Source organism: Nicotiana tabacum, chromosome 3, assembly GCF_000715075.1.
Source record: "Nicotiana tabacum cultivar K326 chromosome 3, ASM71507v2, whole genome shotgun sequence".
Lineage (NCBI taxonomy): Eukaryota > Viridiplantae > Streptophyta > Magnoliopsida > Solanales > Solanaceae > Nicotiana > Nicotiana tabacum.
Genome location: NC_134082.1, coordinates 197,953,634 through 197,969,811, shown reverse-complemented (window position 1 = coordinate 197,969,811; position 16,178 = coordinate 197,953,634). Strand labels below are relative to the sequence as shown.

The following is a 16,178-nucleotide window of genomic DNA, read 5'->3' as shown; positions in this document are numbered from 1 at the left end:
TACCTTAACGGGGTAGGAAGGGTAGAATATGGATATGATTACCGGTGCGCTAATATCACACGCGATCCCTCTTCTGAGGAGTGATTGCTGGATATTGCATTGATGTGATCCATATTATCGGTAAACCTAGGACCCATTTCCCTTTCACTTGTTAATTTTTAAGTTTTCTTTTAAAACTAATTTTCTAAACTCTCTACTTCTTCGACTCTTAAACTTGTTTGCAAAACTATGTGAAGCCCTTTGCTTTATTTTTCTACTTGTCTTCTTAAAGTCACAATTGTAGCATGGTCGGGAACCACACTTGTGGATCCTGAGGGGTGCCTAACACCTTCCCCTCGGGATAATTTCTAGCCCTTACCCTAATCTCTAGTCCCTTCATCTCAAACCTTTCTTAAAAGTATCCTAATGCACTATAATCATTAGGTGGCGACTCTTAAACTTCTAAGACCCAATTCTCGAAAGGGAATAGAGTTGTCCTCCCAATATCGTATACCCGATTTCGACCCATATATAGAAAAAGGGGGCGTCTACACTGGCAAGTGACCAACTTTCCAAGTGTGGTTGTTTTCAAGTGCTTCAATCTCTAATTTCATTGCATCAACCCATCTAGGATCTTTAACTGCTTCTGCATAAGTGTTAGGTTCGGTTGTTGTGGAGAATGTAGATAGGTAAGCTTGATACTTTGGTGAAATGTTTTCATAAGACAGATAGTTTGATATTGGATAGTTGACATCATGATGTACATTCAAGGAAACAAAGTCCTTCATCCATATTGGAGGATATTTTTCCCTGCCAGATCTTCTAGTAGTGATATTTTGTTGAATCTGTTGATTATCCACTGAGGTAGTAGGAAGAACAGTTGATGAGTGATTCTGTTGTAGATTTGCAGTAGCAGATGGAGCTATATTCAAGCTTTCTGTGCTAGCTTGTAAGTTAGGATTTTGAAACTCTTCTACATTTGTATCCGTGTAATCAGCTTCATAGACTTAAGTATTTGAAGTTTGAGAGGGACCAACAAGTTGCTGATTGTATTCTTCAAATTGTCTATTGTCTAAATTAGGTTGAGACAGAAATATAGGAGGTGAATATGCAGTAGTGTTCTTGAATGGAAACACATCTTCCCTGAAGATAACATCTCTGCTTACAAAGAAAGAATGAGTAGTTAAATAATATAAAATATAACCTTTTTGAACCTCTGAATAGCCCATTAATACTATAGACTTAGCTCTTGGTTTAAGTTTGTGTGTTTCTTATATAATCTTGGCATAGCAAATACAGCCTATAACCATTAAATGAATCAGTGAAGGTTTTCTTTTGTATAATTTTTCAAAGGGTGACTCTTATAACTGATGAAGGCAATATGTTAAGTATGTATACAACTGCTAGAACACAATGACCCCAAAATTTAATAGGACTATTAGCTTGAAATCTGATAGCTCTGGTTACTTCTAGGACGTGTCTATGTTTTCTCTCAGCTACTCCATTTTGCTGAGGGGTATAGGCACATGTTCTCTGATGTATGATTCCTAGATTCTTGAATAAGGTAGTACAGACAGTAGTAACAAATTCTGTGCCATTGTCTATTCTTATTGTCTTAACTATTTTGTCGTTGTGTTTGAACAAAATTTAGAAAATACTGAATGATAACACACACATTAGACTTCAATTTTAATAAGTAAGTCCATGTCATCCTAGAGAAGTCATCAATTATAGTCAAGAAAAATCTTTCTCCATCAAATGTAGGAATCTTATAAGGCCTCCAAATATCCATATGAATCAGTTCAAAACACTCAGTACTTTTAATACAACTTGCTAGAAAGAGTAATCTGACTTGTTTTGCACAAGGACACACATTACATTTATTTACTACTTCTGCTATAGATTCAGTTTTGTTCTGAATCATTCTCCTAAGAACAGACATAGACATATGACCAAATCTTTTATGTCATAGACTTATATCTTCTGCACTAAGCACTTCCTTGACAAGAAGGCCAAAATTCATATCTTTATTAGCAAGTTGACTCATTTGAATGTATAGCCCATCTCTATATATACCAATATCCTTCACCCTCCCATTGAAGAGATCCTGGAAAATACAAAAATGAGGGTAGAAGGTTGTTGTACAAGCTAGTTCCTTAGTCATTTTTGATACAAACATTAAATTAAATTTGAACTGAGGCAAATAAAAAACATTGCTAAGTGTGCTTCTAGCAGATATTGAGCTAGTTCCAGGGTAAGTAACATTTGAAACTTCACCATTAGGAAGACATACCCTCTTAGGATTAGTATTTTCAACTATAGAATCCCGATTTAGCATTTCAATATCAGACACCATATGGTTAGTTGCACCAGTGTCAATAATCCATTCTTTTGGACAATTTGAAACTAACAAAGCACTACTCATACCTGCTACATTTGCTGCAGAGTTGTTGTTGTTGCCTTCTGTGTTAGTTTTATTTAGGATTTGTAATATCTGCTCATATTGATCTTTTGTGAATTCTCCTATCTGAGGCATTGATTGTGGATTATCAGTATAGCCCATGTTTTGAAAATTTGTCATCTGAGATGTCTGTTGGTGAGTTCCTGATGCCTGTTGGTAAGTCCCATTGAATTCACATTAGGCTGGTGATTTGGAATTTCTGCAAGAACATTATAAGCTGTTGGACCTCTTGCTCCACCATTGTAGGTTCTTGACCCTTTCTTTTTAAACTTGAAATCTGGAGGATAGCCAACTATCTTGAAACAATTTTCTTTGTTATGACTTTTAAGTTTGCAGAAGTCATATTGAACATTATAGTTCCTTTTATACCTTTGATTTCCCGTATTTTTTGTATACATTGCTATATCATAATTTTCTGTAGTAATGGCTGGATTTGCACCCAAAATTCCAAAAGTAGCAGCCACTGCCTTTTGACTTTCATCACTTATAATCATTGAGTATGCTTGATTTACTGTTGGGAGTGGGCTTCTCATAAGAATTTGACCTCTAGCTTGGGCATAGGACTCATTGAGGCCCATCAGAAACTGGTATACTTTTAGTTTCTGTAAGTAAACCACAAAATCTCTAGATCTTGGACAATCACAACCAGGAACATGTATTAAAGCTTCAAATTCCTCCCACATGTCCTTCAATTTTGAATAGTACACTGATATAGATGAAGTCCCTTGAGTAAGAGTGGCAATTTCTTTGTGCAAGTTAAAAGTTCTTGCATCATCTACTTTATAGAATCGTTCATATAGATTATCCCAGACTGCCTGAGCATTATACGCATACATTATACCACCAAGAAGGCTACTATTCACAGAATTCATGACCCAAGAGAGTACAATAACGTTTACTCTCTCCCAATAATTCCACATAGTGGCAGGAAAGCTTTCTTACTTACAAGAATCATCCACCATTCCTAATTTGTTCCTTCCTAGCATCGCTACACGCATAGACCGATACCAAACAGAGTAATTCTCAATTTCAGTCAGCTGAAATGAGATAATCTGTATTCCGCTAACATCTGAAGGATGAAGAAACAGGGAGTGATTGTAATCCATACCTGCTTGTTGAGAAGATACTCCAGCGGTTTGGTTCAGACGAAAATCATCTTCTTGATCATTGTTTAAACTCATTTTTCAGTTCTTGAATTTCTCGATACAACCAAGAAACAACAGAATTGAATTAGAATTGCGGAATTTTGAATCAAATCAAAGTTGTATGAACTTGGCTTTGAGGCTCTGATACCATGAACTTAATTGATTGAAGAAATGATAGTCACAAAATCAGTGACTTAAGAGAATAAGAAGATACTGTAGAGTAGAAAGAAGAAAACGAGAGAGAAGAGTGTAGAAACAGAAATATTGATTCTGCATTATTGAACTTAGTTTGAATGAAAGATTACAACATTATTTATACTAGATCACTAGCTTGAGCTATCTAACCTTAATCAATTAACAAACTATTTCTGTTAACAGTGACTTCAAAGAATAACTAACTAACATGGTAAAATTACAAGACTGCCCTTATGAGCTTTGAGCTATATTTTCTTTAACAAAATGTAACGACGTAAATACTAATCTGTGATTTCAATATACGATGATATTATCTGAGGAAGTCATATTTGAATGGAGCTAAAGTTACGAGGGTCAAAAAAAAATTAAAAAGTTTTAATCAGAACACATGTAATTTAGTATTTTTAGGTAGTTTCAGAATATATTAATTTTATTTGAAACAAATTATGTAATTGTCTATGTTCCCATAGAAAAACAATTAGTCACTTTGACTTTTAGGTGAATTAACATTTTAACAGCTCAAGAAAGATATAGTTCTAACATTTTTTAGTTGGTAGGTATGGATGTCATCCTAACAGCTCAAGAAAGATATAGTTCTAGCCCCAAAAAAAGAAAAAGACAAATTAATACAGACAACCTGGAACAGCAAGCTCTTAATTCAATGTCTAAAACTTTTATGGGATTAAAAACCTTTTCAATTGTAGTAAGCAGTAACCGAGAGAAAACGTATAAAAAGAATTTAAATTAGAAGAAACCTCGAAACCATTACATTTCGTGATATTCAAGCAATATAAGTGAGCTTTTGAGATAACCCGAGCTCTAAAGTGTCCTGTGCTACGAGCCACAGGGTTTTATAACCATTTTCTAGAGGAAAAGTTACAAGAGATTTCGACTTATAACACATGCGTTCCGATATAAACAAAGATGCAAACAAAACCAAAGAATATATAAGTTCAATATACAAAGAACACGACAGCTTCTCTAGTATTGTTGATATAATAGTTTAATCAAATTAATATCTAATATCGCATCCAATTAAATATTTCTTGTATACGGTAAAATCGGAGGGTCTAATTTTCGGTCATTACGACGCTTCATAAGCACGTTTACATAGGCTCGAGATTATGGTCGAGATTAACACCCGAGAAGTTATCGACGTCCAACCTCGAGGCAGTGCAGATCAATAGTTATGGTGAAAAAGTGGAAGGCTCCCAAGGCATGTGATAAAGCTGACCTAGTCTATTTGGCTAGCTTTAGCCCGTACCGTGACATTAAATAGTTGTACTAACCATGTATCTTGGTAATAAATGCATTTGTACTATGTTGGGATTCCCCCTCATATATAAAGGAGACCCTTGTCATTTTGTAAGGATCTAATGCTTGATATTGAATATACAAGAACAGTATCTCTGCTTTCTAACATATTCTCTTGATTTCATTGCTGGCATTTATTGATTATATTCATAGTGTTCCATTTATTGTTCTTCATTGATTGTTTATCATTGATCATAAAGAGCCACCATCGTAGCTCTCATAAATGTTAATCCTCCCTCGATTGCTCTAAGCCGTGCATCTGACTCGACCTCGAGGCCCCATATACGTCAGCTCGAGGCCCCAATCTCCGATCATTCGATTTGGTTATTACATTATCTACAAGCTTCTACCTTATTTTTTAGTCTTTCACTTAACATCAATTGCCTAACAACTAGCATAAAAATAGATCACATATTTGTAGAACCACAAAATCAAATCTAATTGTAATTACCATTTTCAAGGTAAACAGTTTGGCGCCCACCGTGGGGCTAAAAATAATAGTGATTATTTTCTTGTTGGTTTATTACATAACACAAGTTACTTTTCACACTTTTTCTTGTCCAAGATCTTTGATTTCAGGTCAAAATGTCTAACTCAGTAAATGCACGTAAAAACGACAACCTTGAAGACCACGGAGAAAATGGTGTGGATGTTCTAGGTGTTGGTGTACCACCATAAAACCCTGAGAATACACCAGAACCAATTCTCGTGGACGTGGTCTCGTGCAACGTCTAACACGTCGATATAAGCTCCCACACCAACAAGAGAATACACCAAGAAGATCAACAAGAAACTCAAAAAACCCCGGCTCAGGAAGAACAAGGGGTTAGCCTTCACGTCATCTTTGAAATGTTACAAGCACAACAACTGGTGATTGCTCAGCTGCAAAGCCACCAAAAGACTCCCAGCACGGTAGCTCGGGAAACGGCTCCCCGAGCCAAGCAGGTACCAGAAAGATCAAGCAACAATGGATCGGCAGCCGACCCCGCCATCATAAAGATGCTCGAGGACCTCAAAAAGAGGATCGAGTCGAGCGAGAAGAAGATAGAAGCCAACGACAAGAAGGTAGAGACCTACAATTCTGGGGTCGATCAAATTCTGGGCGCACCCCCGATTCTGAAAGGTGTAGATTCAAAGAAGTTTGTACAAAATTAGTTCCCACAGGAAGCTGCCCACAAACCCATTCCAAAGAAGTTCAGAATGCCCGACCTTATGAAGTACAACGGAACCTCGGACCCCAACGAGCATGTCACTACTTACACTTGTATAGTGAAGGCAACGACCTAAATGACGACGAGATCGAGTCTGTCCTACTGAAAAAGTTCGAAGAGACGCTTTCAAAAGGAGCAATGATGTGGTATCACAACCTGGCCCAAACTCGATAGATTCATTTGCCATTCTGGCAGATTCTTTCATAAAGGCACATGTTGGTTCCATCAAAGTAGCTACAAGGAAATCCGACGTCTTTAAAATCAAGCAAAGGGAGAACGAGATGCTGCGAGAGTTCGTATCTTGCTTTCAAATGGAATGAATGGAACTACCACCGGTCTCCGATGACTGGGCGGTACAGGCCTTCACTCAAGGTTTGAAACAATTGAAGCAGAACTTAGTCGAGTATCCCGCTGTGACTAGGTCGGACGTCCACAACCGATACCAATCAAAGATCAGGGCCGAATGTGACCAACTAGGAACCCCCTCGGGCTCGATATATCCTAACAGGCTTCCAGCAAAGGAGTCAAAGCTGAATAATGAGAGATACCAACCATACACTGAAGATAGAAGAAACGCCCAAGGCACAACATACCCTGCAATGACTAGAGGATAGATCGAGGCCAGAATCCTCGGGAACTTGTTAGGTGCCCCACTTGTCGAAATACAACTTCAACGTTGACGTTTTAGACATCATATTCGCCATCAGTAAAATCAGAGACACCAGGTGGTCAAGGCCTGTACAATCAGATCCTCTGCAAAGAAACCATAACTTAGTGTGTGAATTTCACAACACGCACGGCCACATGACCGAAGATTGTCGGAAACTCTGGGAAGAAGTAGCCCGACTACTCAGCAAAGGTCACCTCCGAGAATTCCTCAGCGACCTGGCCAAAAATTAGTTCCGAAAAAGAGAGGCAATCAAGAAGAATTAAATAAGTAAGCCACAACATGTCATCCATATGATCTTATGAGTCATCGATGCTCCACAAGAACCCATTATCAGAAGAACAAAAATATCCATCACTAGAGAAAAGCGAACCCGTGGTTACATACCCGAGGATGCTCTCACATTCAACAATGAGGACATCGAGACCTTGTCTCAGCCTCATAACGATGCACTGGTAATCTCTTTCCTTGTAAATATATTTTAAATTAAATGTGTGCTTGTGGATCCAGGTAGCTCGGCCAATATTATCAGGTCGAGGGTGGTAGAGCAGCTCGAACTGCTTGACCAAATCATGCCCGCCTCTCGAGTCCTCAACGGGTTCAACATAGCAAGCGAGACAACGAAAGGGGAAATCACCCTCCCAGTCAACGTGGCTGGCACAACCCAAAATGCCAAATTCCATGTCATCAAAGGAGACATGAGGTATAACTCCTTGTTCGGGAGGCCATAGATACACTACATGAGAGCAGTACCATCCACCCTCCATCAAATGATAAAATTCCTGAAAAAGGATAGGGTGAAAACCGTCTATGGGGAGCAGCTTGCGGCAAAAGAGATGTTCGCGGTGCACGATGTGACACAAAAACCAATACCTTCACCATCGAAGGAGCCGAAGGATAAGCAAATAGTAAGATAGCAATAACAAGCTACATTCTCGGCTAAGCCCAATTAAACAAAACGAAGGACCGTACCAAGTCCTCATAACAAACGATTGAATCACATCAAGGTTTGAAGAGCCGTCAGCACTAAGGTACGGTCATCTCCCTTCTTCAGTTACATTCATACTAACCTGAATGCATGTATCCGATGGAAATGGCCGAAGCACTTTCTAACTCGAAGGCCTTAGATTCCGAAAGGATACGTTGCACTCTTTTCCTTCGATCGGGTTTTTATCCCAAGAAGGGTTTTACCCGCAATATTTTTAATGAGGCAACATCTATATTCTACCTAAGGAAGACTCAACAAGTATTTAAGGCTTCTTTTGCAATCAACCTCGAATACTGAGGGACATCCCCCCGGAAGGTCACCTCCCCGGAGAAGCCAAGATGTGCTGAACAGGGTCTCGATAGGAAAATAATGTATCGAGCCAAACGGTCAAACGAACCACGTCCGTATAGAATAATCGAGCCCTTAACAGCAAAAATACGTATACTTGTACCAAGTAATCAAATAATACTTTCCCCTTTATCAAAGCATCTTGCATCTCTAAGGAGTTCGGTATTTTTTGCAAAAACGGCTCCAAATCCAAAAACGTCCCGAACACTCGGGGACTGACATCAAAAAATTGAAGCTAAGCCCTCAATGAGGCAACGCCAAGTTTACAAAACGGCTTCAGAGCAAAAAAACCGTCCCGAACACTCGGGGACTGGAGTCGAAAACTCAAGGCCACAGGACCACTAGGTCGGAAACTCCGAACTCGTAAGCCCTCAATGAGGCAATACCAAGTTTACAAGGAATGGCTCCCGAGCCAAGAAACTTTTGCTGACTCGGGGACTGCCGCCAATTGCCACCCCCTATCGACTTATCAAGAAACCCAAGGCCATAAGACCTCATGTGGGCAACCTCGGTCTCGTAAGACCTATATAAGGCAACAACAATATCTGTAAGACCTCAAGAAAGGCATGAACCACACTTGTACCAAGTGACAAAAACTGTAAGACCTCAAGCAAGGCATGAAACATACTTGTACCAAGTAACCAAAATTGTAAGACCTCAAAGGCATGTAAAAATTTGTAGACCCTTACAAAAGGCATAATCCTGATCTTAAAGTTAAGGCTATATATCAAACTTGTAAGACCCCTAAAATGGAATACCCTCGATATAGACGCTGAAACTACTTCACTCGGGAAGTGAAAGGCTCCAGCCAAACACAACGACTACGGCCATAAGGTTGTACCAGCCAAACTAATGCGACTCGGGGACGCCCCACCGTCGCTATAAAACCACAGGCCTTCAATTGCTTCGAAAGTACTTCGAAAAGAACCAGTTAAACAGGCTACCCTCGACATAGGCAAAAAAGCTTATACCATGTTAGCTCCAAACTATAGGCTTCAAGATACTCAGCCACCGAGCCAAACCTCCCAAGGTGATCGATCATCGCCATGTAACGGCTCACATTCGAGGTTCTTATCGAACCATCGAAGAGTCAGGCAAACACAATTTCAAAAGTCCTTAACGAGGGAAAAATAAAGCCTACTAGAGGTCGTACCTAATGCATAAGAGCCACTACCGCCAGCCCATATTAGAGGTCGTACCGACCCAATGCGTAAGATCTACTGCCACCAGCCCATACTAGAGGTCGTACCGACCCAATACGTAAGAGCCACTGTCGCCAGCCCATAGTAAAGGTTATACCAACCCAATACGTAAGAGACACTGCCACCAGCCCATACTAAAGGTCGTACCGACCCAACGCGTAAGAGCCACTACCGTCAGTCCATATAAAAAGTCGTACCGACCAAATGCGTAAGAGCCTAAGGGCCAACTTTAAATTCATAAACTTAAAGGTCAAATGAGCTCAAGTCGAAACCCGACTCGGAGACTGAACCCAAAACAGTTAACTAAATATGCCTAAGAGCAAAAGCATAAGAGCTCAAACATCGGCTTATACAAAAAGGTCACACCGACCAAGCGCGTAAGAGCCTACGGGCCAGCTCAATGAGCCCTAGGGCCATACTATGGATCTGAAGATTCCTTTTAACTCGAAGGCCAATTTATCTGGCTAATGAGTGACAAATATCAAGGCAAAGGGAAATGCATGAAAAATAAAACCGCGAGGTTTCCTTTTATACATATATGTGAGAGAATACAAGCCTCATTTACAAAGTTCTTTGAAAACACTATACACAAAACAAGAAGGGAAATGCCTAATCTACATTCCCCTCAGGGACTATGGTCCATCGGCCTCTTTCTCGCTATCTTCGGCATCGAACAGAATGAGCTTAGCACCATATTCTTCTGCCTTCGCCTGCTTTATCTCTTCCGATAGGTCGAAGCCCCTGGCATGAATTTCCTTGAGGGTTTCCTTCCAAGATTTACACCTCATGTACTCTTTCTTCCTACTCTCCTGGTCGAGAGTCAGCTCAGCACGAGCGTTGGAAGTATCCTTCAAATAGACAGCCACCTTCTTATCAGCCTTAGTTCGGATTTCTTCGGCTTCAGCTCGGGCATCCACGACTTCGGCCTTCACCTTTAGGAGCTCAAACTCAAGCCTTGAAATCATGTCCGCTCGGACCAAGTTGTTCTCGTGAGCGTTGTGAAGTTGCACTTCGAGGGTAGAAACCTTGGCCAAAGCGTCTTTCTTAGCCGATATATGGGTGTCCACCCGAGCCTTTAGCTCATCGCGCTTGCACTTGGCATGACCAACTTCGCTCCTGAGGCATTCCAGGTCCTCCATCTTTTTTTGCGACTAAAATTAACTAGACATTAGCCTCAGAAGGTAGAAGAAAAAATGTGCACTCCCTCGAAACAAACATTACCTGCTCCTCGAGGTAGCTCTCGCAGTTCATACTTCGACTCTCCTTATACCGCAAGTGTGCTAGCTCATCTTACCTTTCATCGCATAGAAGCCTGAGGGATTTCTCCGCATCCACGACTTCTCGCAACCTGATCTCACGATGGAGCAGCTCGGACTTGAGCTTGTTAAAAGCCTATGAAAGAGAAACTCGGTAAGAGAGTAAAAATTACAAAACTATAAAACCAATAGAATGGCCAAAACTCACCTCAGAGTAGAGCCATTGAGCTTCTTCGAAAGTTGAGCGCATATCTACTAGTCCGGCTCCATCTACCCTGGTAGAACCACCCCCGATTGGGATACGATCGCCCGATATATGCGGCCCCTAACGTCGAGCATCCCTCGAAGTACCTTCGATGGGAGAAGAAGTCAGCGGCAGAGAACCCTCGTTCCTCGAACTACCTTCAACGATAAAAGAATACGACAACGGAGGAGGGATCATTTTCTAGAACCACAAAACTCGGGTGCTGGGGGTTTAATTGATACACCCTTTCTGAGCCTCCGGGCTGAACTCGTCTCGCTATAATCTCCGTCGCCCTGCGAAGGCCAATTAAAAATGCTGACTAAGCCATTTTTCACTTGGGGAAGATGTGCCAGCGGGATTTCATTGGTCTCTTCATAACCATGTCATGCAATTAACGTTGTCGTACAACGCTTTGGGGATCAAAGACCCCTACATCATTACAAGCCTTGATATGGTACCCGATCTCGAGGATTCTCCGTCAAAAAGAATAAGATAGGATCTAAGGAGCCATTAATATCATTACAGGCCCTATGTCAAGAAGAAGATAGGCTCTAAGGAGTCATTAATTTCATTATAGGCCTCGAGATGGTTCCCGATCTCGAGGACCTCTGTCAATAAGAAGATAGGCTCTAAGGAGCCATTGATAATGTTACAAGTTTTGAGATAACACCCAATCTCGAGGACCTCTGTCAAGAAGAGGATATGCTCTAAGGAGCCATTAATATCATTACAGGCCTCGAGATGGTACCTGATCTCGAGGACCTCTATCAAGAAGAAGATAGGCTCTAAGGAGCCATTAATATCATTACAAGCCTCGAGATGGTGCCCGATCTCGAGGACCTCTGTCAAAAAGAAGATAGGCTCTAAGGAGCCATTGATATCATTACAAGCCATGGTACCTGATCTTAAAGACCTCTGCCACAAAAAAGACAAGCTCTAAAAACCTACTCATATGGGCTTGACCTCGAAGTGGTACCCTACCTCGAGGATTTCTACTATAGCAAGCACGAGCTATTTACCCGATCCTCCGGCCCTCAAGCTACCTAAGCCAGAGACAACTATCACTCAAAAACTACCAATAAAGCCTTAAGGCTATCTTTCCCCTTCAGATCAAGTTAAACGCTCTCTCTGTTACTTTAACCTAGGGGTTATCCAAATTCGGGCGTACCCTCATCTTGGGTCTATCTATAACACCTTGAGGCTATTTTCGCTCTCAGTTTAAGACAAGTTTTCAGATCGCCCGTGCTCGAACGAACTTTATCCCGAGGACTATCTGCTGAAGCCTAAAGGCTATTTTTAGTCGCAGAAGCCCAAGCGAATTATCCCCCCTCGAGGACTATCGACGGGGTCTGAAAGGCTAAGTTTCGTTCTGAAAGTTCGAAGCCCTACTCTTATTCAATTCGAAGTCGGGGGGTCCCGATGACCTAAGCTCGTATCAATTCGATTCGGGCTCAGCCCGAGGAACGGCAAAGGGCTCCACAGGATATCGTATTAACCGATCAAGGATCGGGGAAACAGCTACATTCAGACCCATTATTCAAACCAATCAGTAGAGTCATGCACTCAGATTCTTCATAAACGCAAGTAAAAGGAAATCCAACATAAATCGGCTACAAAACAAAAGAAACACCTTTTCATTAATAAACGATGATTACAAAAATCCACGAAGGTTCCTTACACATGATTACAAAAGCCTACGAAGGGTCCTTACACAGAAACAGAGAAGCAAAAGAAAAAATGTATATAATAGCTACAAGCCTAATCTGCTTTCGGGGGTACACCCTCGGGTAGTGTCTTCGAGAACCGTTCCCTCGGGACCTACTCTCGATATTTCAAACGGTATATTCTAGATTAAATAAGAAACAAAAAATGATGAGGAAGAAGAAGAAAAAGATGAATAAGAAGCAGAAAAAAGATGAGGAAGAAGCAGTAAAAGATGAAGAAGTGGCTGGGTAAAAAATTTGGCGAGTATGGGTCTCGCCAGTACTACTATTGTGAAGCCACTTCTTGAGATATTGCACCGATGCGGGGTGCAACAGTTAGTAGATGACACCACCTCACTCCACGGAAAGCAAAAGTAGTGAGACGCCATATCGAGTAATTGGGAAAGATGAGTAGAAGTTCATAGTCCTCATATCCTTTAATGCAAAGATAGTTTGATATTTCTCTCTCGTTACCTCGGGCCAACAACAACAACAAAAAATCGGTACAATCCCGCTCAGTAGAGGAAAGCTTTGGGAAAGGGCCATGGCGTAACTGATGAGAATACTGTCATATGACCTTAAGGCCACGAGCCTCAAATATGGAAGATAACAATGGATGAGGATGAAGAGAAGAAAGGGGTAGAAGGCTGTTGAAGAACTTTTTGAATGAAGTTTTGGTTCAAGAAGGCTTCCATTTATAGAAAGGGTTGCAACATAACCGACAAGAGCAATCAATGTGTTTTGGGAACTGGACCGACGGCGATATTATCACTTTGGAGAATATGAATCGGCGGTACATTGAATGATTCTAGAAGGGTGAACCGACGGGATGCCTCAGTTCTCACAAAAGGCCTATGTCATAACTATAACATCGTCGCGGGAAGTTCGAGGGGATGGATATCAAAGTCGTTTCTTATCGTTTCACTCTAAAAAATGCGGGGATTATCTGTATACGGTAAAATCGGAGGGTCCAATTTTCGGTCATTACGACGCTTCATAAGCACGTTTACATAGGCTCGAGATTATGGTTGAGATTAACACCCGAGGGGTTATCGACGTCCATCCTCGAGGCAGTGCAAATCGATAGTTATGGTAAAAAAGTGTGAGGCTCCCAAGGCATGTGACTAAAGCTGACTTAGTCTATTTGGCTAGCTCTAGCCCGTACCATGGCATTAAATAGTTGTACTAACCATGTATCTTGGTAATAAATGCATTTGTACTATGTTGGGATTCTCCCTTATATATAAAGGGGACCCTTATCATTTTGTAAGGATCTGACGCTTAATATTGAATATACAAGAACATTATCTCTGCTTTCTAATATATTCTATTGATTTTATTGCTTGCATTTATTGATTATATTCATAGTGTTCCATTTATTGTTCTTCATTGATTGCTTATCATTGATCATAAAGAGCCACCATCGTAGCTCTCATAATTATTAATCCTACATCGATTGCTCTAAGCCGGGCATCTAACTCGACCTCGAGGCCCCATATACGTCAGCTCGAGGCCCCGTCTCCGATCATTCAGTTTGGTTATTACATTATCTACAAGCTTCTACCTTATTTTTCAGTCTTTCACTTAGCATCAATTATCTAACAACTAGCATAAAAATAGATCACATATTTTTAGAACTACAAAATTAAATATAACTGTAATTACCATTTTTTAGGTAAACACTTCTCATATAAAATCAAACAGAATGAGTAATATTTTCACATAAACGATTTTCAAGTGTTTCAAAAATATTTGACGTCTATTTACCTCCTTTCTCAACCAGAGTTGTGATACTCAATTTTATATATCCATTTTTACCATTAACAAAAAAAATTTGTAGCTACACCATATTATGAAATATTTAAGACCATACATTCAATTGTTATAGTCACAAATACACTAGCTTTTTTTTCCTCTAACTTTGTGCCGATACGTCACATAAATTAGGTCGAAAGGAGTATGTGAAAAGTATAGAGATGTAAAATTAAGGAGAGCAACTCCCAACCAACTATTGAAACAAACTAACTGCAAGGGCCAGTGTTAGAACTGATGCACAATTTTGCCACATTGAATAGAATAGACCTGGAGGATGAAAAGCTGCAGCCTAGTATCTACAGCTGACTACACGATTTTGCCACATTGAATACAGTATGTGTGGCAGCTGATTTTGGGTGCAATTTCTTGCAGGTTTTTGGGTGTGTATATATATGATGTGACACTCACTTTACTCCTAATTAGATGACCATGTAAAATCATTTCATGTATCTTGTAGAGGGTTGTATGGTAATTTTTACTTCTACCTTTTACTCCCGCTGTTTCAATTTATATGTCTTGTTTTGATTGGGCATAGAGTTTAAACAAATGACATATTTTCAGAGTAAATGAAAATGACAGAGTAAGTTGTATCTATATCTTATTTAATGTACGATTTTGATATATTTAGTTTATTTCAACCCATTTTATATTATAGAAAAATGAGAAGTACTTATACTTTCTCCAAATTCGTTTTTACTGTTCTTGATTTTGACATTTGGAAAGAGAACTTTATTGGAATAGGCAGATTTGTTAAACAATAAATATTTTATTAGTAAAAGTTGTTACGTGTTTGTCTAGATTTTCTTATCATAATTAGTTTTTCTATTTCATGAAGGAAAGGACAACATATTTATCATAATTGAGTTTTCTTTTCCTAGAAAAAATATAATTCTTCTATATTTGACTAGTCTCTTTCTTGTAGGAAAAATGTTTGAAGTTCTATAAATTGAGAATCCGCCCTTCTCATTCAGTAGCATTCACAATGTAGTCGTCATGTTTAGGGGGAGAACTTTAGGGGACAAGTGTTAGTGTGTCACTTGTGTTTGCTTCTTCGTGAGGTTGTTCTCTCGATATTTTGTACTCTCTTTTTATATAGTGGATTGCTCATCTCCGCGGTGGACGTAAGTCAGTTGACCGAACCACGTTAAATATTTGTGACTCTTTTGGTATATTTCTCTTTTATTGTATGATTTATCGTTGCTCAAGGTTTGCTTTGCTAGCTTCCGTATGACACTTGATTTTTACGGTCCTAACAAGTGATATCAGAGCCAGTTTTGAGCGAGGTTCAAGATAGGTTCATCTTGGCAGGTTTAGTTCTAACTGCAATATATTTGACGATAATCGTGATTTTTGTCTGAAAAATTTGACCGGAGTGCTACGCACGTTGAGACAAACTTTGTGGCGGAGATTTGGAGATGTGACCTGTTGAAGGCTTTGTGAAGAAGGTGGATCAAGTTTATTTTGTCAGAAAATTCAGGCCAAGGGGGAAAATTGTTAGGTGTTTGTCTAGATTTTCTTACCATAATTGATTTTTCTATTTCATGAAGGAAAGGACAACATATTTACCATAATTGGGTTTTTCTTTTCCTAGAAGGAAAATATAATTCTTTCATATTTGGCTAGTCCCTTTTCTTGTAGGAAAAGGTTTAG

The 16,178-nt window shown here is 39.9% G+C and overlaps 1 long non-coding RNA gene across 1 annotated transcript; it reads right to left on the bottom strand.

The window, feature by feature from the left end:
* Positions 1-1,776: 1,776 nt before the first annotated feature.
* Positions 1,777-3,871, bottom strand: LOC107785900 (uncharacterized). Its single transcript, XR_012708105.1, has 2 exons — positions 2,407-3,871; positions 1,777-2,086 (listed from the first exon to the last, which is right to left on the bottom strand). It is a non-coding gene; the product is annotated as an uncharacterized LOC107785900 (long non-coding RNA).
* Positions 3,872-16,178: the final 12,307 nt, after the last annotated feature.